This window comes from Arvicanthis niloticus, chromosome 13 (genome assembly GCF_011762505.2).
Source record: "Arvicanthis niloticus isolate mArvNil1 chromosome 13, mArvNil1.pat.X, whole genome shotgun sequence".
Classification (NCBI taxonomy): domain Eukaryota; kingdom Metazoa; phylum Chordata; class Mammalia; order Rodentia; family Muridae; genus Arvicanthis; species Arvicanthis niloticus.
Window position 1 is genome coordinate 37,445,855 of NC_047670.1, and position 22,564 is coordinate 37,468,418.

Here is a 22,564-nt window from a genome sequence, read left to right on the forward strand (position 1 = left end):
TAGGCATTAGGCACTTAGCACTTGGAACTTGGAGGCACTAGGGACTAGGAACTAGGGACTTGGAGAGAAGAAGCAAGACTGAAGAATAAACGGGATTGAAACGCACTCTGTCTGGTCTCCATTCTTCGCATTTGTCCTCACTCTCTCTCTCTTGCTGAACCTCGACCAGCGGACTGGAGTGGCAGCTTGGACCTGGATACAGTGGCCGCCCAAACGCGGGGCAGCCCGGGCCTCAACATTTTGCTCGGGCCGCGACAGAGTCCATCTTTGGCACAAGGGGAATGCAATGTTTCCTCATATTCTCTAGTTTTCTATTCCCTGCTTTGTAAGTTGGACCTTCAAACACTTTTCAGAATTTATTTACAACTTAATTGTTTTCCTCTTACTTAAACCACATAACTGTAAATGAAGTAGAATCTTTTTTTTGAGCCACACTTGTCAAAATCAAGCACCTGAGCACTCTTGCAGGCATGTATTTTGGGAGAGCTCATGCTTTTGCTGAGCACCTCTTATCCCTGCTGTACTGTCTGAGAAATGACTTGGTGATGTCTGTAAAGCAAAGCAAAGAGGGAAGTTCAAGGCTACGAGATAACAGCCACTTCCAACTTCCTTGATGGTGAAGAGCTGGTTCCTTTTGATGTCCTTGACTTCTGCCTCTTGCCTTATCACTCTATCTTTACACACATGACCTCAAATTCTTGTTACTTGTATGTGAGGGAGTTCCAAAACCTTGCCTCAATCTTCTGATGCCCTTTTAAAGGTCTCTTAATTTTCATCTTTGTTTCCATTTTCTGAATTACACCATTATGAGAATGTTTAGAATGCTGATATAAGAAATATTAGGGGGGCACATATCCCGACATCCCCTTTGAGTGAGTACAATATAAGCTATTACTCTCCCTAAATTTCCTTCATCCCCAAACACGGGAATTTTCACACCCTTATTATATGCCAGCCTAGTAGTATCTACAGGTGTTCAGTTCTTCCCTATAGCCCTTCTCTTCTGTTTCTCCTTTCCTCCAATCTCTATGATTCAACCCTTTTCATCCTAGATCATGGTTTGAAGCTTCTATTTCTGGATTAACCCAAGGCTTTTTCTGAATTTATTAGTCACATCTCATTGGGGATTGATCATAGGGACTGGAGCATGCTAGGAATACCTTTTGCCACTGAGACAGATCCCCTGCCCAGGCAAGCCTGGAATTTGCTCTTTTAGCTTCAGCCCCCCAAGGAGCTGGGATCCAGAATGTGCCACAAGAACTGGGTATACTTACTTTTAGAAAGGCAAATACCTAGAGAAAAAACTTAAGTTCCCCTACCATAGGTCTTTTTATTTCAACACCTGCTGGTAGAAGCAGAAGGTGAGAAAAATGCATTATTTTCTACCATCTAAAGCAAACCCTAGAGCTTCCAGGACTTTTTATTATTAACCTACTTCAGACAAAGCATAATAGTCATAATTGAAATGAGGTACTGGCCCTCTGAGTCGACATTTTCTTTGTGTTCCTTGACATTAGAGCAATGCTGAGCCAGGTGACTGTCCCGGGGTTAAACTCTGTCCAAACACCAAACACAGATAACAGATAAGAAGGGAGCACAAAAGTCCTGCCAGAAAAATTCGGGAGAAATTTGTACACATAACTTTGGCAACTGTTTGAAGCATCTGCCACTAAGCTAACACTTGCAATCCACCCCCAACAATCATTGGCATCAGCCTTTCTGTGAAGCCTCTTGGGTAATTTATCCTTCATCCCTCATTTACACTACTCTGCCTTCTCCATCTGAAGTAGATTCTCCTCTTAAAAAGGTAGCCATTTTGCTGGAGGAGTCTGCCTCCTTTATTACCATACTCCAGATTCAGCAGGTTTTATGATCAACAGCTAGGAGCTCACTAAGAATGGGGTCATGGGAGGCCATCTCAGGCTAACTCACCTTATCATGGATTATTAGGGGAGTCAGATTCCCTCCACTTTTTCTAAAACTTTCTATTTTCACTAAAGTGATCCATGATCATGTCTCAAAGAGTCAAATAACCCTAAGGTTTACTCAAACAAACCAAGATGCTGTTTTCTGTACTTCTCCACTGTATAAGTTCTCAGAGCTACCATTGAAAAGATGATAACTCTTCAAATATTACTTTTTTTACTTACATATTTTTTATTGTTTTCTATCTACTATAGGAACTAAAGAGTGAGTTCATTCTCCTCATTAAACTGTCACCACAGACACATGTGAAACTCTGTTTTCCTTGCTCCTTTTCTCCTATTTGTTCAGTTATGGTGTGCTTTTCTGAGTTTAATTAGTCAAAACCTAAAAATGCACACTTACATATTCATGTATTGAAATACCCACATGTAAATAGGTACAGTAATGTGTTCTTTGATAGGAATACATTCTAAGAAAGGCATTATTAGATAGTTGCACAGTGCAGATATCACAGAGTGCCTGCTAGCTAGTATAGCCTACACTATACCTGAGAGATACATTGATAGTCTGGCTGCGAGGCTATAAACAGTCCTGTGCTGCATATGGTAGGAAAATGCAACCTAAGATAGATGACATTCATGTCAACATATCTAAACATGGAAAAGGGGCAGTAACAATAATGTTTTAGGACTTTTTCAAAGCTCATTGTAACTTTATTGGACCACTGACCCATATGACATTTTATTGACCAAACTATCTGTGTAGCAAACGAATATATACATATATATGTATATATATGCATATGTATACATACATATGTACTTATGTATATGTGTATGTATATATTTGTTTCTGTATGTATATATGTATGCATATGTGTGTAAATGTGTACACACACATATCTATGTATATATATAAATTATAGAGGATATTAGTGTTTCACTTGCTTTTTGCACAGATTTTACCTTTGCTGAAGTTAATGAGTGCCTTTCTTGTTTGTTTCCTTTGAGGTATGTCTTGGTAGACAATTCTTAGTCTGTCTTTCCCTTTCATCTTATCTGAGACATGATGGTATGTCTGCTATAATGTTCATCCTCTACAACCCTTGAATCTCTTCTAACTTTTCCATGTGTTTCAATGTTCACTTGTGCATTTGTATGAAGGTGCATGCCTGTGTGTGCGCATGTGAATGTGGATGCACACACGCACTTCAATGTACCATAATAGCAAGTGTATTGACTCAACCTGACAACATTGTGTCTTTTTCTTGCCTTCTACCTTGTTTGAAACAAGTTCTCTTGTGGACTTTCACTATATATGGCAACCTAGTTGCCTCACAAGCTTCTACAGTGTCATCCATCTCTTTGTTTCATCTCTTAAGGAGAACTCTAATTACAGAAGCATGCTACCATGCCTGCTTTTATATGTGTTCTGGGTACCGGAGCTCAAGTCTTCCTGCTTGTAGGATGTGCTCTTACACACTGAACCATCTCCCCAGGCTTCTTGCTTTGTAAGTTTATTTTCTTCTTTCAGAACTCTCATTACAAATTGGGTACAGAAGAAAAATGAACATAGAATTTGACACTTTTAATATTTGTTGAACAATGCTATGGCCTGAATGTCTTTTTCAACCCCCACATTCACATGTTAAGTCCTAATACCCAATAGGATAACAAGAGGAGCTGGAACCTCTGGGGAGTCTCTAATTAAGGGCCCCCAGAGAATTGACTTGGCCCTTCCACTATCTGACATGGCATGAAGTTTCCATATATTAACCAGAAAGTGGGGCCAACAGTCGATGTTGACTCTACTGGACCCTTGAACTTGGTCTTTCAGCCTCTAGTGTGGAGCACACAGAGACAAGTTACTGGACTTATGAACCATTGTGTATATTCTGTTCTGTGGTAGCACAAATAAATAACGGCCATGCACCCACCCTGACTTAGCCTTATGCACTGCGTAGAATATCAAGAATATCAAGAATCACTAGTTGCTCTCAGCAGTGTAGAAGACATGATTCCTAATAAGAATCTCTTCTTAAGGTAGTATGCATGAAGTCTTTTGATTCGGGATACTCTGGAGAGAAACTGTCCTCATCGCTCATCTTTTCCAGGAAATTTGTGCTAATTTATTTTTCTTTATTTTGGTATTTTGTATGTCAAAAATTCTATGTGTTAATAATTAGTTAGGTATTAAATGTTAATTACATGGTTATCTTTATCTGAAAACTGACATCTTACATTCTGGGAATATTTTTTTCAAATTTCTAAGACTTGTCATTTTTTTTTCTGTGACTGGGTGTTTTGCCCACAAGTATATCTGTGCGCCATGTATGCTCATTACCTACAGAGATCATGGTTGGACTCAGGGACACTTGTGAGCTACAGTGTGGGTGCTGGAAATTGAACTTGGGTCCTCTGGAAGAGCAGCCAATGCTTCTAACAACTCTAGCATCCCTCTAGTCTCAACTTTTCAAATTTTTATTTTATATTTTTTTACTTCTTTTTTCAATTTTCTCAGAGATGAAAACTGAAATATTATCTTCTTAAGCTTACTTTACTCTTCAATTTTGTTCAGATTATCTTGTATTTGTGCTTACTTCCCCCCCCCTACATATTAGAAACTTAAATTAATGTTACCTTTAAAACTTTTGAATATTCTTATAGGCATTTTTACTGGTCACATACTTCTGAGTTCAAGGAGATTTTTAAGGTTCTAAGATAAACTTTTTGCTTCCTGCTTGGATGGGTATTGTGTCTCATCTAGATAGAAACATTTCTCACAGACATACAATTTTTCATTTAACTGTTTGAGTTAAAGGCTTCTCTAAACTATTGAACACTCCTTGGATGTCTCAAATTTAAGTGGGCCACTGACTCATATTAAGTGGGTCACTGTACAAAGAAGGCTGAAGGTCTGATTGTATACATCAGATTCCTCTGCAGTGGATTTCATGGTAGGATGTTCTGTCTAGTTTTATCTTCAGGAAATTGTTAATCTTGTCTTTAATTCTTCATTGGGTGGGACTTTTGTGGTTTCTTTGGAAGCAAATATCAAATCAAAATTAGGGGTAAGACATTTCTTAGAAATCAAATGTGATAAAGAGAAGGGGACTGGTAAAGTAAGACTGTCATGCAAGCTACCCTAGCTGAATCTGCAGGAAGTTTTGCCCATCTGCCCACTACTGGACTGATGGATCTGATAGCTGTTGAATGACTAACATCTCAGGAGTGTATGAATTTAGGCAACTGGAGTTTCCATAGCTGATCCAGAGATCTGAAAATCCCGAGACACAGTTCTACAAATGCACAGCCAGGTGTTCCTTGAAAGGAGGTCTGGGTTTCATTCTTTGTGTACTATGGAGCCAGGCAGAATCCCCAAGAAGACTCTTTTAGTTCTGCTTTCTGAGGATATAAGATTGATCTGAGATTTGGATAGAAAGAAGACTGTCTCAAAACAGTCTGCAGGCTTTCCCAATAAATAATTGTTAAGAGGATGTATGTTCATATTTAGCTGTGTCTACCATTACACATAGCAAAATCACTTTAATAGGTCCTTTTCAAATAATCAGCTATCAGGGTGTGATTCATTCCTAAACAAAGATGGAGTTTAAGCCTGATTCTTTTGTTTTCTTACTATTTTTTCTCCTTTTTGTTAGTCTGTGAATTTTCCCATTCCCAGAAGTACCACTGATATGTGCTGTTTAGAGACACATGTGGCATACATAAATCATCTTGCCTGCCCAGCTTCTCCACAGCTCAGCACCCTTTAGTTACTCCACCCCATCAGTCATCCGTCTGCTTTGTAGCTTCTAACGTGTTGTTACATTCATGTCCTTTCAGTCTCTTTGTCCTTGAATATATATTCTTAAAGCATCTCACTTCTTCTCTTTTTACTATTTGGGTCATTGAAGAGATATGTGAATGTACGCTGCCATGTTTAATTTGATTTTATGTTTAAAGAGATATGGCCTCTATTTTTTCTCCCTCAGTAACAAAAACAACAAACCAAACAATATTAGTACAAATTAGAGAAGCTACAGAGAATTGCAAAAATAGTCAGAATTTATGGAGTAACCCTTTTGGACTGATTAGTGAGAACTTCATTCATCTGGGACTCATCTGCTGTCAAATGAAGGGCAAGGCAGCAGGTTATATAACATCAAATATATCAATTGTTTGGCTTGTAGTAAATAACAACTAAATTTAATTCTTTGTTTCTTTGAAGCTATAATATGAATATAGCTTACAATTTAAACATGACAAAGTGACAAAGATTGTCTACAGCCTTCCTCCATCTCTATATCTCTTTGACTGGATTCCAAATTCTCAGAGGTATTCTGAAAATCCACTGAGCATGCTGGCCCAGAATGATGTTAGTCATTCAACAGCTATTCAGCCCTACAGAAAGTGTAAGACAAAAATGTCAGTCTGAAGAGGCTAACCACATACAAGAAAATACAGTGAACTTTTAGGAAATCAAAAGTGGGGAAACCCCATCAAAACAACAAACTTACAGAAATTAGCAAACACTGTTTATTGATAACTCTCAACATCAGCGATCTTGATTCCCAATTAAAAAAGGACACAGACTAATAGATTGGAGTCAAACAGGAGCCATCCTTATACTGCAGCCAACGCCTCACCATCAAGAATAGCTATCACCTCAGGTAAAAGGATGGAAAGACATTTTAAGCAAATGGACCCAAAAAATTAGTCTGCTGTAACTATATTTTAATATCTGACAAAATGCACTTTAAACAAAAACTATTTGAAGTAGATGGGGAAAAAATACAACATAGTCATCAAAAGAAAACTTCATCAAGAGGATATTGCAATTTTAAACTTTTGTACACCAAACACATTTCAAAAAAGAAACACTGCTGTAGCTAAAACTACATATATTGACCCTCACATATATTGGATAACTTCAGTACCTCACTCTCTCCAACAGACATGTCATTCAGAAAAAAAATCTAAACATAAAAATGCTGAGCTAACTGATGGCATAAACCAAAATGACCAAATATTTACAGAATGTTTCATCTGAACAGAAGAGAATCTGTCATCACTTCAGTACTTCATGGACCTTTTCTTAAAATTGACCACATATGTGGATACAAAGAATGTCTCAACAAATACAAAATACAACAAATGCAAAATGAAACAACAACCTATAAAATGTCTGACCACTTAAAGCTGGATATCAGCAACAGAAAGGGCAGAAGGCTTACAAGGTCATTACGACTAAGCAACTCACTACTGAATAAAAAATAATTCAAGACAGAAATGAAGAAAAATTTTTTATCAGATTGTATTTTTAAGTAGGTTTGGAAGTATCCAGTTAGTTCATGACCTGGTCAGAGTTGAGGAAATGTGGCTCAAAATGTTTTTTCCCCATAAAGTGGTCTAAATGGTACATAATCTATGACAGTCAGACCAAGCCTTTCTTGGGCATGTTTAGAAATGTGAGTGATCTTCAAACAGCTCAATCATTGGAAAGTGCTCCCAGAGCATGTCAGCCTCCTGAAAGCTGGTATATGGAGCTTTAGATGACAAACACCAATATGCCATGCTAAATTATGTTGTATATAATTTTAAAATACTTTACTACCATGGTAAGCTCCCAGTTTTGTGTAGAGAATGTTCTAGTATGAAAAGACAAATAATACCCAAATACATAAATTATAAACATGTCAATATATAAATGCATGAAATATATAACTATAGTATTAAAAAATGAAGTCACCTTGAAATTGTCCAGTGGTGATAAACACCATGAGGCATAAATCAGCAGGACTGTGGAGAGAATTCAGGTGAAACTTGGAAGGTTGCAGTGACACAGAAAGTGCTAGAAAAGATCACCGACAGTGACATTAAGTTTGACTCAGAATTGAGTTTATTTTGGGGGCTATCTTTTTTTTTCTCTCTTTTTTTAGGTTTTTTGAGACAGGGTTTCTCTTTGTAGCCCTGGCTATCCTGGAACTCACTCTGTAGACCAGACTGGCCTCAAACTCAGAAATCTGCCTGCCTCTGCCTCCTAAGTGCTGGGATTAAAGGCATGTGCCACTACCGCCTGGCTTGGGGGCTATCTTGAGGAGAGTAAGTTTAGTTTCAGGTGTAATAGGTTGCAAAATTGTGTTGTTTGTTCAAAGAACAAGAAAGGGGCATTCTACTTTTGTTTGTTTCTTCTGCCAGCTTTTCCATTGGAATATACTTATGAAAGGTAACCTTGACACATAGCCTCATATTTGAGGGACTCAGATATGTTACTTTCTGGTATTTACCAGTGTGGCTTCATGCATAGAGTCTAGCTTCACTCATTATTTCCTCATGTTTGCCATTGTGAGCAGATAGAGAGTTATGGTATTATTCTTGTTCTTAAAATAAATATACTTTTATTTTCTTGTGACAAATAGTTTTTAAAATTCTATCTATCTATCTATCTATCTATCTATCTATCTATCTATCTACCTATCTATCTATAATCTATCTACCTATCATGTATGTGTGTATGTATGTATGTATGTATCTATCTATCTATCTTCTATCTATCCATTTATTTTTTTAACTGTTACAGGGCCTGATTTATTTTACCAGTAAAAACAAATAATAGTGCTTAAAGGTATAATCTGTCAAGTAGAGAAAGGATTGTCTAGCCAGTGTGTGGGAACTACACTGTAGGCATCTCTATGCCTCTGCACCTTTCCTCCCCTGCTCTTTCTGGGGAGGAGTTCTCCCTCATCCCCTTTGATAACAAGACCAGCCACTCTTGCTGCAAGACTGCTACATCTTAGGGAACATTCTAGACAGTTTGTGTCTAGAAAGTGTGAAGACACTTAGGTGTCTTCAGCTCTTACAGAAACATAAGGTTAAAACATATGCCATAATATTGAGAAAACAAAATTAATATAAAATGATTAGTGCAATGCCCAAAACACAGTTGATACCCATGATTGATAGCTAATATTGCTATTGTACTTTCTTATCCTTAATTCATAGGGTGAAGGAACTTCAGTAGTTTTTCAAGATCATTTTACCAGTTCAGACTAAATCTCTGCTGCAGATTATATTTTCCTATATATCTGCCTGGTTTCCAATGATGTACTGGCATATTTTGGGAAGAATGCCAGCCTATTGAATCTCTCTTTTGCTGGTCCATGAAGTGGGTTCTATAAATACATGCAGATATAAATATATTTACATATTATATAGAAGGCATTCTTCACCTAAAAATGAAGGTATTTGTAGTCTAGACCAAAAGAAAAAAAAAAAAAAAAAAACAGATGAAAAAACAAGTCAGGAGTGCCAGGCACTAAGCATTCTGACAATGTGAAATGAGGCACTGATTAACTTGTGGACATTCAGGAAAAATTAGTATGGGTAAGCTGAATTAGGTGAAAGGCTTAATGGGAAAATCTCTTTTGAAGGCAGAAGCTTGCCTTGTCTTGCCCTGCCCTTCCTTTCCCTTTTGTTCCCTTTCCTTTTCTTCCACTCATTTCTTCTTCTTTCCCTCCCCTTCCTTCCCTTCCTTTATCTTTATTTTCTCCCTTTTTTCCTTTTCTCCGGCCTCCCTTCTCTCCATGTCTCCCTCCTATCCCCTCTCCCTTTCTGATTTTTTTTTTTGTATCTTTGTCTCCTTCCCTCAGACTCTGTTTCTCTCATTAGTTCCTTTCTTCATTTCTGTGGCGGTATACCTGAGAAATAGGTTGGGCAAGAAGTTTTTGGCTTACAGTGAAAGGATGTGTACCATTGTGGTAGAAAGTAATTTGGTGTTGAGGGCAGCGCTTGTCGAGGGCAAGAGTGTGAGTCTGTAGGGCCGTGAAAGGGGTCTTGGTTTTGGTCGAAGCGCTGTCTGGAAAACCCGAAGACCCAACAGGTGTCCATTGCCTGTAAGGGACAGGCATCTATTCCACAGCGCTCCCATAATCCAGACTCCTAATACAGTGGTGTGGAACTCCATTGAACTACACTGTTCAGTCACGTTCAGGGCAATGCAGCCCCACCCAAAGAACACAAGTAGAGGGCATTACTACAGGCCTCAGGCCCTAGAGAGATTTACATACTAATGAGATGCCTGAAGGCCAGAGAGTGGAGCCAATTAAACATTCTTCCTCAGCCCCTTCCCCCTCCCCCCCCATCCTTTTTTAACTCAGGTCTGCCCTGAGTTTCACTGGGGTGCACATCCAGATTCAATCATCATCCATCATGTCAGTGAGCCGTTTTGGAAACCCAAGGACTTTCTCATGTCATTGGGGCAGCACCATGAGGAACCATGGAGAAGGCCTTTAATGAGCCACTGTAACCACAGCTGCTGTGCCTAACTTTCCCCTGGAGGAACCCCCTGAGTTCCAACCATGCTACCCACATGAGTCCACTTGTCACCTTCTGTCCACAATTAAAAAGTAAAGCTAGGTGAATGCTGGTGTTCCTCTGAATTTTTTTTCTGCTTTTCCCCCTTTGGTATTCAGTGTGAGCAACCAAACCAAACCTTGCTTAGGAAGAGTCTTCCCTCCTCAGTCAAATCTCTCCAAAAAACACTTCTCAGTCATATACAGAAGTATATCTCTCAGGTGATTCTAAAATTCTGTCGAATTGACACTGCTGTTTAACCATTAAAGAAAAACAGATTGATTTGTGGCCCGTGGTTTGAGAGGACTTACTCTGTCACCGTGTGGGAGGCAAAGTACAATTCACGGTGACTCATGACTGTGGATGTGGGAGTGTAAGGTTGACAATGCTGTTTAACCATTAAAGGAAAACAGATTGATTTGTGGCCCGTGGTTTGAGAGGACTTACTCTGTCACCGCGTGGAAGGCAAAGTACAATTCACGGTGACTCATGGTTGTGGATGTGGGAGTGTAAGGTTGTTTGCCTACACCTGGGCAGGCCAGGCTTGAGCAGGGGCCAACTCCTCTTCCTTTAGTTAAATTCTACTTCCTTATTTCCTTAAAGAGTATTGCTAGCTGGAAAGAAAGTTTTCAAACACATCAGCTCATTGAGGACACTTCACATTCAAATGTAGTGTTCTATCCCCTGGACCTTGCACATTTATGGCCATCTCAAAATGCAAAATGCATTCAGTTTACATTTCAAAGTTCCCATAGTCTTAGAATTCAACCATATTTCAAAGATCTGAAGTGTCTGTATTCTGTGTCTCAAGGCAATTGAACTGAGATTGTGTAAAATCAAAGAACAAGTTATGTGCATGAGTGATGTAAATGCATTCATGTTAATAGGGAAGAATGGTCCAAGGAAGCAAAGATCAATCAATTCAGGACCTAAAATCAAATCTTGAAGCTCCATGTCCAACACCTGAGCCTTGTGGAACTGTCTGCACTTCAGCAGCCTTGGATAGCCCCATTTCTCCAGAACTACTGCCTAAGGCTCGCATGGCATTTGTCTTGGACCAACACTACTCCATGCCTGCAATTTTCTTTGTCAGATATTCCATATTCCTGGTATTTTCACCATCTTATGGTCTCCATTGCAGCTTAGGCTTTACTTTATAGTCTTATTCAATCTTCTCCAAGGATCTACTTGAGGTTGAAACATTTGGATAAAGATGTGTAGAGTTGTATGAAACCTGGAATAATGTGTATGTGTGAGAGTATATGAATAGAAATTAGAATTACGTGAAGTGCATCTCTCTCTCTCTCTCTCTCTCTCTCTCTCTCTCTCTCTCTCTCTCTCTCTCTCTCTCTCTCCTCTCTGTGAGTGTGTGTGTGTGTTTGTGTTTGTATGATTTTATGGTTTACCGAGAACATATCTCTTTTTACACGAGGATTTGTATAGGGACTATAGGAAGAAAGGCTAGAGGGCTTTGAAAATTGATGTGTTGAGATGTGGGGTCCTGTTCATAGATGCAGGAGCTCAGTTTGGCTCAGGCTCATAAATGAAAGAAAGATAAGGTGAATAAGATGATATAGGGTAGAACTTAGGAAAGTTATGAAGCTATATGTACTATGTAGATCATATTCACACCTCATTTAGTATGGATTCTTCAGAAAGACAGAAGAAGCAGGAGTATGTGGGTGAATTGGGGGAGAGAAAAAGAAGGTAACAGAGAGAAAGAACATTAGTTGCTAACATTTAGAATATGCATGGGCTTGTTCATGTATGGAGCTTTATATGTATATAGCATGCACATGTGAAATTTTCTGTCTATACAATTTACAAACTCTTCAACCTTTATTGGCTGATAGTACTTGATAACCAACATTTTGAAGACCAGTGAACTGATATGTGGACTTACAGAAATTATAGTTTTCTACATAGAAAACTATCCACCATTCCTCTCCACTTGGCAGACTGTGGTATAGGGGGAATTGTTACTGGAACTATAGATGCATACACCTTCATGTGTACTGAAGTATAAAAATTCTACTTCTTATCTGTTTGAGTTCTCCTAGTCTCCCTTTTCCCTTCTTTCCATCTTCTCCTCATCACTTCCCTTCTATCATATTTCTTTTTCTTTATTTCTGTCCACTTTCAGATGAGATTAGCAGTGCAGAAATGTCCTTCTGTCAGGGCACCTATATGCGGGATAGAGTGAACTGGAAAAAAAAAAAACCATCATCCCACGTCTCTAGCTGTGTCCTCTCCATTGTTACTTTCAGTAATCCAAAGGAAGATCCAAATTCCATGAAGCTCTTTTAGTAGAGTAGAGTCAACTCAGAGCCATGATGGGCATAACTGTTGATATCTGGTCCTTTGCCCTTATCCTTCAGACCCACTGACATTTCCCTGCATGTCAGTCTAATTTCCAATGATTTGCCTGCCTGCCTATTTTAGGGAGACTGTCATACTCTTAGAGCCTCACTTGTCCAGTTCATGATGTGAGTTGACATCTATAAAGGCAGCAGTAGCTAGTAACATTAATGGGTGTAAGCATCCCACCTTCTTCATCCCTCAAGTAGAACAGTACCAAGGAATTGTACTGATTGTACACTGCGATGGATGGCTGAATAATACACTTTCTCTTGTCCAGGTTTCTTCCAGCTGTATAAGCATGCCATTCTTCTTCCAAGGTTTCTACCAAAATAAGCTACATGCCCCAAGTCCTTTTCTGAAGACTTGCTTCTGTGAGCATTTAACTAAAAAAAAAAATGGGGCTGATGAGACAAGGTGTTAAATGAATCTCCTTAGATTCCTGTAGCATACACATGCCAGAGGGATGCTGTTAAAGGATCCCGCCATTCTCATAGGGCAGAAAAACTGAGTTGTGAAATCACAGTTCTGTGTGTAGCAATAAAGACAATGTTCCTTTGGAATACTTCTCTTAGAATACATAATGATGTGCAGAAGCAGCCAGTTGACTCCTCGGAGCTTCAAATGGGAGTCAGCAAAGATATTTTTTGTATCAAGCCAGGTGGGAAATAGTTCAGACATTAATGGGCCATGGTAGTCTTTTAAACTACTCAATTCTTCTGCTCTTGCGTGAAGCCAAGCATCACTATTGAAAAAACAGTGATTCTGGTTATGGTGCAGTAAGATTAATTGACAAAGAGCAGCAGATTTGTCATGGCACTGTGGTTTCCTTCATTCCTTTTAGATCTGAACTACCTTCATCTCTTGAAGCAAGCATTCACCTTATATTTATTTTCACACACCTCTCCCTCACCTTCCCTTTTCCATATTCTCCTTCCTTCCCATCCATCCCATGTCTCCTGCTTATACTTAAGGGTATATGCCAGGGTTTCTACCTTTGCGGAGTCTATGTCCATGTTCCCAAGTGCTGCCATCCACGTTCTAGTACCAATGCTTCCTCTTTTGTGTTAGTGATAACCTCTTATTATTCTTGTATTTGCACATTACTTAGAGATGAGACCCAGTGTCCTATCAAAAGTAGCATAAGTTTAGACAAATTTTTAAAGTGAACATTAATTGGCTCCACAATTGAATTTTAAATGTGAGTCTGGGGCACTTCTTATTTTCCCAAAGTGTGTTAACAACTGTACTGCACCAAAGTTTCTTTCTGTGAGAGCATGGTGAAATATGTGCTAGTTTTTCTGGCACTATTTATGTCCTTACCTCTTGTGCCCCCTTTAACTCTCATTAGTGTACTGGAATTTTCAACAAATTGCATGGCCAGTGACTTAGTGAGATCCTGGTAATACATTTATAACTTCTTGCCACTTTAAGCATGGGAAATGAAGAGGTAGAAAAAGTTTTTTATTGCGTGGTTGTTTCAGGTTATTTCTTGTGTCACATTTGTTTTACTGTTGCTATTGTTGTGGCCTGCAACCTGTAGGTCCAGAACACAAGTATTGACCTTATCATAAGGTATATTTGGTTGTATTTTGAGTGTCACCTTTTTTTGAGAGGATCCTGGTTGATGTTTGGCCTCTTTCCCTTCCACTACCATTGGTGGTTGATCATTCTCCAACTTCTTGCTTTCAGAATCCTAAAGTCCAAGGGGGTTCACAACTATACAATACCATACCATACCATACCATACCATACCATACCATACCATACCATACAGTACAATAAGGTAGTTGATACGATACTATATCAGCTCTACCCAGATAATGTCATTCCATACTGCCAAGGAATTCCAGGTTATTGTCCAGTCTTATATTTTGTGCTTCCTAGATCTTCTCTATTCTCAACATTCCAACAACCATGGTTTCAGTCAGATCAGTAGTACAGATAGTTCCCAATTTCTAATTAGTAGAAGAGAATGGGGTTGTTGCTGGAGCACTTTGTTTTGTGTAACTTTAGCTCACAGGAAATAGGTTAGTTGCTATAAGTTGACTGCTCTCTTTTATTTTCAAACTATTAACAAGAAATAGCTTTAAAAAAAAAAAACTCTCTTCTTCCGTTAGATAAATCCAGTTCTTGCACATAGCTTCTGATATTGTAAAAAAACGAAAAAAACAAAAAAACAAAAAAATAGGATGACGATGACATTCAAAGAAGGCTGGTATCATCTATACTTGCAACTAGTGTGAAAGAACTTAGCAACTCTTTGCTTTGATTCTTTACTATTTGCTACAAATTAAAAATAGATGAGTCAGCCTAGGATGGGACTAGCCTTATGCAAAAGTCTGTGAATGTTTATTGTCCCGAAAACTTATCGTCTTACTTATGATCTTTTCTGTTGTTTAATATATTTGGGCATCAAGCCAGATTTATGATCAATCTTGTTTAAATTGTATAACTATCTTTTGGCTAAGTACAAAGGCCAGGGAGAGCTGCTTGTCTAGCTAGATGACAGCTATGGGCTTATTTTAATGTTGAGAGCGAGAGCAGGGATATTGTTAATATGATTGACATCCCCCAACCCTTTCAAGGAAATAAGGCTTTAAAAGGGAATAGGTAGCAATATCTTAAAGAAGAAATAGTAGAAGAGACAGTGACCTAAAGAAGGTGGAAGGAGAGAAAAGTCATTCCAGCCATCTACTTGCTGGTACAACAGCTGACCACAGATCTTTAAGTGAACCAGCAGAGACAAGAAGAGCTACTCAGCTAAATATATCTAAAAGGTTTTACCCATACAATTGTGACCTAAATGTTGGCTACTGACTTGGCATCATTTGTTACTTAAAAGTAGCCAACTGATATGTGTGCCATAGATGTGATATATGTACTACTAAAAATTGATCAATATATAACTAATTTTCCCCATCACTAACACAGGTGTTAACACACATACATATACAGTGTAACCTATGGGCCACATGTTGCTGCAGTAAAATATTCTTTTACATGCTAAGGTATGTTCTAGGAATAACTTGATAACTTGACACTGATGAAAGAATCTGAAGTTCTATAACATTCACAGAACATCTGTTTGTGGATGGTAAAGAAAGCATGATCAGAAAACTAAATTGTATTGAAATAATTATATGATACTTAAGGGTGATCAAATTGATATTGCTCAGGTTTGGAATGCTTTAGACTCATGGAGATATGAGTGGCTTTTGGTCCTGTCCAATACCTTTATTACAATATTGTGAGACTCTGAACAGAAGGCTGAAACTATGACCAGACTCCTGACTCAAGAGTGAAATAAAAGGCACGCATTGTTTTAAGATGCTAATTCTCTGCAATTTATTATGCATCAATAAAAAATGAATACTGGGAAATGAAAGCCAGTTCAGGGTCATGTGTTGCTATATTTGAATTAAACTGTAAAGTCCATAGGGGAAAATACTATTCCTGTCAAGCATAATGGTTAACTTCTTGAGTCCTGTGAACAAATAGCAGTACTGCCACTTGTTAGCCCCACAACTTTAGATCTCAAGTTGCTAATATTTAAATAGAAATGGTGACATTTTCAATATCAGAAGTATTGAATGTAGTTGTTCATAAAATGCTTTAATATAGCACATGTCATCTAATAAGCACCTGGTAAGTATTGGCACCCAATCAGGTGATATCCCCTGTATTTACCATACTTACAGTGTCCATCTATGTAAATACTTTATTCATATGCGTAAAATACAAGGACTGAATAGCTGAGTGGCTTAAAAATGGTACAGAATTGGATAAATGTCGAATTGTTACTCAAGAGACTCAAACACATTTACTTAAAAAGTGGCAGCTTTTAAAGTTTAATCCTGCTGTTGCTTGTAGGATAAACAGGCAGCAGAATGAAGAGCTTATACAACACCCTGTTACTCTCCAGCAATGTAGAAACACACATAATGATGTGCTGGGATGCAGTGTCTGGTGCCTCCCATAGGGACCACATTTGGAAATTGCCAATTCAGAAAGGGCTTTAGGATTCATCTTTTTGTAATTTCTTTTCCCATATTAAGCTTTCCCTTTGCCTTCTTTCTGTGCTAACTCCATAGTTATCTACAAACTCCTTTCGCTTTTTACCATGTTCTTCCTGACAGCATTGCCTTAGGCATCATAGAAAAATATGACTGGTGAACAGCAAATATACATTATCCACATGAAATATAGTTATTTCTCCCTGTATGGGATTAGGAAGAGAGGCAGACACAAAGAATGCCTATGGTCCTGAATTTAAACTCTGAGAAGGTGACTTAAATATGAACCAATGAAGTGATGTTTTTTTAAATAAATATTATGAACTGATGAGCAACATCAGTATAAGAGTCTGTATTTTAGTTAGGGTTACTATGGCTTTGATGAAACATCACGATCAAAGCAACTTGTAAAGGAGAGAATTTATATGGTTCATAGTTCCGTATAACAGTTCATCATCAGAAGTTGTGACTACAGGAACTTATACAGGGAAGGAACCTGGGGACTGGAGCTGGTACCGAAGCTATGGAAAAGTGCTTCTTAGTGGTTTTCTCTCATAGCTCTTTTAGCCTACTTTCTTATAGAATTCAGAACCACAAGTTCAGGGATGGTACCACCCATAATGGACTGGGCCCTCCCATATCAATCACTAGTTAAGAGTTGCTAGCACCTCTGCTTCTGCAATTGCTTTGACGCAAAAAGTTAAGACAGCTACTTTTGTAAATCATTTAGCAAAAAATGTTTCTAATGTGTTGAATATACAAGAGGATTTAGATAGGCATTTGGAAAAATAGATTAATGCTCTTTATCCTATTCAAATTATTGCAAGGAGGTTCAGAGTTTAAGAGTAAGGAGCAATCTCGAGTATCATGCCAAATATCATTAGATCCGTGTTAGTTCTAAAATTTACAGGACAGTAATTATAATTAGAAAAAAAGTTGAAAGATACTTGCAGTGTATTTGGCATAAGTCTAACACCTCTCTGGATGTTTTAACTTTGCATAGTGAACTTATGAATTTAAAGACTGCTACTCTGCTGAGTGTTGGTGCAGGAGATACTGCTGATAAAATTACCCATGGCTTGAGGTCAATATTTCTGTTTTGGTCAAGCTTCATGAATGGCATATATAGCTTGATTGTGCTAGCTCTTTTTTTGTCCTGGGAATAATTTTATTCCTGCCCATCATGTTAAACCTTGTCTTTAACAACATCAACATGTTGGCAGCCAAAGTACATGGCTTGAAACTGAAAAATCCACCCTCAGATAGAGTTATTAAATTAACAGGCTGGCAAGCCAAGGATGGGCAAGATTCTGCACAGAGCCTTACCAACCTAATGCAGAAGTGCATTGCGTTTGATGATGCATATTCCATGATGGGTAAGGAAGGCATTCTTGTCAGAATGACCTAAGACAGGCTCAGTCTTGTTATGAAACAAAAAGGGAGAGAAGTAGAGAGCTTTTGGGACTGCTTGGCAAGAATCTGACATGGGCTAAGGACAAGAAAATGGGCTACTTGACAGGAATATGATATTGGCCAAGGACAAGGAAATGGGCCTCAGGCAGGAATCTGACATTAGGCTAAAACAAAGAAGTAATTTCAGCCAGAGATCTAAATATTAGGCAGGAACAAGGAAGTAGGATTCAGACAAAAATGATTTTGGGCTAGTACAGAGAAGTAGGCTCAGATATTGTGGTCATCCTGATAAGTCCATAGAAACAGTGATCATGGGAGTGTTTACAGAACTTTGCTTATTGCCTTGCTTGTTCTTTGATTATTTGTGTTTATTGTCTTTCTTGATCCTTGACTATTTGCATCTATTATATCGCTTGTTCCTCAAACTAGAACTGATCTTAATACTTGCATGTAATTTAAATGGCATAAAAGCAAAAAGGAGGAGGGGAGATGAGATAGGGGTTTTCTAGGGAGAGGAAATGGGGAAAGGGGAGGACATCTGAAATGTAAATAAATAAAATATCCAATAAAAAGTAAAATAGAAAAAAAGAAAGGGAAAAAAATACCTACAACCAGATTTTATGGAGGCATTTTCTTAGTTTATGCTCCTTCTTCTCTGGTGATTCTCTTTTGTGTCAAGTTGACATAAAACTATCCAGTACCATCGGGATATTTCTATACAGAATATCTCAGAAACCATGTGAATTTTCTTTTAATAAGGCGTATCTTTTCTAATTCCTGACAGGCCTGAGTTGCAGATGTGGGATGATACAGAACCAGGAATCAAAAGAGCTGAGGTAAAATCCATTTCTTCCTCCTCAGGTTCAGATGGTCAATTCAGAATATTTCATGATATGATTCCACACAGAAACTAGGTTTTTTTCCAATTTGTCTGAAGATATCAAATATTTTAGCTACTTTGAGAACTCATGTAGGAACTGAGATGGAAACTTCCTCCCTAATGGCCAGATTTCATAGTTCTGGGAGATGCTATATAGGATTCTAAGACAGAAAAGTAATCAATAGTCCTATCTAGCTCTGAGCTTGGAGAGCTACAATAAGGACTCACTAGGCAAGATGTGGCATCTACTCACCACTGCAAAAGTGGCATGAGTGGTATTGGTATAAGAAATTGCTTTCTGATTGGCATCTAGTCCAGGAACTCATACCTGACACTGTAAACCTGTCAAAGAGATGGAGGCTCAGGAAATAATTAGCCATAGTCAGGAACTTACCAGTATTATTTTTTTAAATGAAAACGTGATCAAATTACCTTTCAAATATTAATGATTAATACTGCTTTCATCATTCATCAGAGAAACTTCTCACTGCAACGAATAGCAATGAGTTTTCACAGTTAGTACCGAGACTCATAACTGGTAAAGTTGTTGAGAATAAAGGACAGAGTGAAGTGCTTGATGCAAGTAGGTTATCTATGTAACCCTTTCCAGGGATCAAGGAAAATCATGGATGAAGAGATGGAAAGAATGGAAGAGCTAGAAGATGGGGGGAGGGTATGCTGCAAAAAGACATCTTTTGGGCTTTACAAGACATTGTACTCAAGAATTCACTGCAGTTGTTTGTCCCTGCACAAGACCTCCCCAAGATTAGGCTGATCAACATTTTATTGTGTGACAGAGAAGGATTAATGAAACCCCATCCCACCTTAAGAGACTATTGACAGCCATGGCTAGGGTCTTCAGTGGTATAGCCACTGATAAATTGTCCATGGTCCAGTGAAAAACTGTCCACCCATGCTAAGTCATGAAACCTTAAACAAATTGATTCCCAAGCAAAGGGAAGAACAGAAGCATAGCAGGGTCTTGGGAAGAAGGTTTTCAGTGGGAACATAAGGGAACAGAAAAAAAAGACTGAGCTTGAAAATGCAATTTATTATATACATGTACGAAACTGCCAAAGAATAAAAGAAATTGCCAAAGACAACTTAGAAAATGAAAATAAGATTACATAAGGAATGGAGAAAAGAGTTTTCTGAAGACTTTATGAGGGTTCCTTCCTCTCTCTGGGATTCCTTTTCCTCAGTGATGAAATTCTGAGGCTGTTCTGAATCAATCTGAACCACAAGCCATGGAGCACTTCAGCATTCTTTGGGGGGAGGATTCGGGATTGTTTGGGAATACTTTCTAAAATTTATAGTTGAAAAAATTTGACCCACTGAATTTCTTTTATAACACAGATTTTCTGATGAAATTTAACGTACAGATTATGACTTCAAGAAAATTAAACATGTTTAGTAGATTGGTTGGTGGCTGCATTTCTGCAGTCTTGACACTGTGCTCTCCTTCATGAAAAGTTTATAAATCAGAGAGTTAGTATTGAAGGTCAAAGCAGACACACTCAGCATGCAGTTCATGGGATATAGGATCAGAGGGGATAGGCTTGAGGCTTTATTTTAGTCCTTAATATCCATACTGCCATTGGTGGCTCCTTTTGTTTCAGTTTCTGTGATACTGAAGATGTTTCTGTAATGTCTTCATTTGTTCATGATCTTGGTTTGCCCACCATCTAATATTAGCTGCTTTCTCACAAGTATTCTAGGTGTCATGAGGTGGATAGTAATGAATATAGCTCACAAAAGGCCTTGCACATAGCCATCATTGGAAACAGGATTATTAGGGACACTGCTTTTATCAATTTTTTTCTTTTATTGTGCATTTTTAAATTTACATTTCATATGTTATCCCCTTTCCAGGTCTCCCCTCCAGAAACCACCTATCCCATCTTCCCTCCCCCTGTTTCTATGAGGGTGCTCCCTTACCTACCCACCCACCCACCCACCCACCCACTCTCTTCTTCCAGTCCTGGCATTCCCTTACACTGGGGCATTGAAACCCCTCAGGCCAAGGGCCACTCCTCCCACTTATGTCCAATAAGGCTATCTTCTGCCTTATATGTGACTGGAGTCATGGGTCCCTCCATGTGTACACTTTTGTTGGTGGTCCAATCCCCGGGAGTTCTTGGTGGGGGAAGGTCTGGCCGCTTGACACTGTTGCTCCCAGTAAAGGGCTGCAAACCCCCTCAGCATCTTCAGTCCCTTCTCTAACTCCTCCATTAGAGACCATGTGCTCAGTCCAATGGTTGGCTGCAAGCATCTGCCTGTGTATCTGTCAGGTTCCGACAGAGCCTCTCAGAAGACAGCTATATCAGAGTCCTGTCAGAAAGCACTTCCTGGCATCTGCAATAGAGTCCGGGTTTGGTGACTGTATATGTGATAGATCCCCAGGTGGGGTCATCTCTGGATGGCCTTTTCTTCTGTCTCTGCTCCACAGTTTGTCTCCATATTTCCTCCTGTGAGTATTTTGTTTCCCCTTCTAAGAAGCACTGAAGCAGCCACACTTTGGTCTTTCTTCTTCTTGAGCTTCATATGGTCTATAAAATGTATCTTGGGTTTCTGAGATTTTGGACTAGTATCCACTTATCAGGGAGTGCATACCATCCATGTGTGTTCTTTTGTGACTGGTTTACCTCACTCAGGATGATATTTTCAAGTTCCATCCATTTGCCTGTGAATTTTATGAAGTCATTGTTTTTAATAGCTGAGTAGTAGGGACACTGCTTTTTTTGGTAGGTGCGTTATTAACAGTAACTCCCAGTGGTCTTCATGGTACAAGCTTGGATTTAAGAAGACTTAGAGAGATGCTTAGATGTAGGGCACTTAAAGTAATATACATTCCTGCTATTGCTTTGCTGACTTATGAAATGCATCAAATGATATTCTGACGGTGTTGCCTGGTGAAAACTAGGAATAGATAAACTCCCTCAGGCATCAGAGACAGGAGACTAATAGCTCATGCTTTTGATGCTATCTAGCTGGTTTGCTTGTAACATTTAGCTTCTATTCTTTGCATGGCATTTATTTCTTTGACTAAGTAAGAGACAGAAACCTTTTCATTATTTCTTACATTTAGGAGTTTTTACATTTAGGAGTAGAACACAAGGGTTGTATCTTCTTGCTGATAGTGGCTAAGACAAGGTGTATCTTTAAAATAGTAAACTAGGAGGCTGTGATGAAGTCTGAATATCCCCAAGGAAGGATGCTGAAATTCCTGACTAGTCTTTTTCTTCTTGTCCACTAAACAAAGACATAAAGGACTATTTACAATCAGGTCTATTAATAACCACTCATCAAAGGCCTTCTGCCTGTATGTCACCCACTGTGCACTCTTAGTCCTCAGACCATTCCTACATGTTAGGGAATAACATTGTCCCTATTTTATTTAAGTGAGCTACAGGCATCAGAAGTACTGTCAAGCTTTGGTTATGATGTAAAGAATTCAGTGAAGATTGCATATGTTGACAGAGACCAAGATTTCTAGAGTACTTAGGAGATGACACTTTGAAAGAAGAAACTATTCTTCTTTCTATTTATAGCAAAGAGTTGACATGTTGAAGAAAGAAGAGAAACTTCAAGTGAAGTGGGTGGATGAATAAACTTAATAA

The 22,564-nt window shown here is 38.6% G+C and overlaps 1 long non-coding RNA gene across 2 annotated transcripts in view; it reads left to right on the forward strand.

Annotated features, from left to right (window-relative positions):
• Positions 1-22,564, forward strand: part of LOC143434090 (uncharacterized) — a 172,025-nt gene that overhangs the window by 4,830 nt on the left and 144,631 nt on the right. For both annotated transcript variants that reach the window (XR_013103298.1, XR_013103297.1), the window contains exon 2: positions 18,849-18,900. This is a non-coding gene — a long non-coding RNA (uncharacterized LOC143434090). The remainder of the gene's footprint in view (positions 1-18,848; positions 18,901-22,564) is intronic.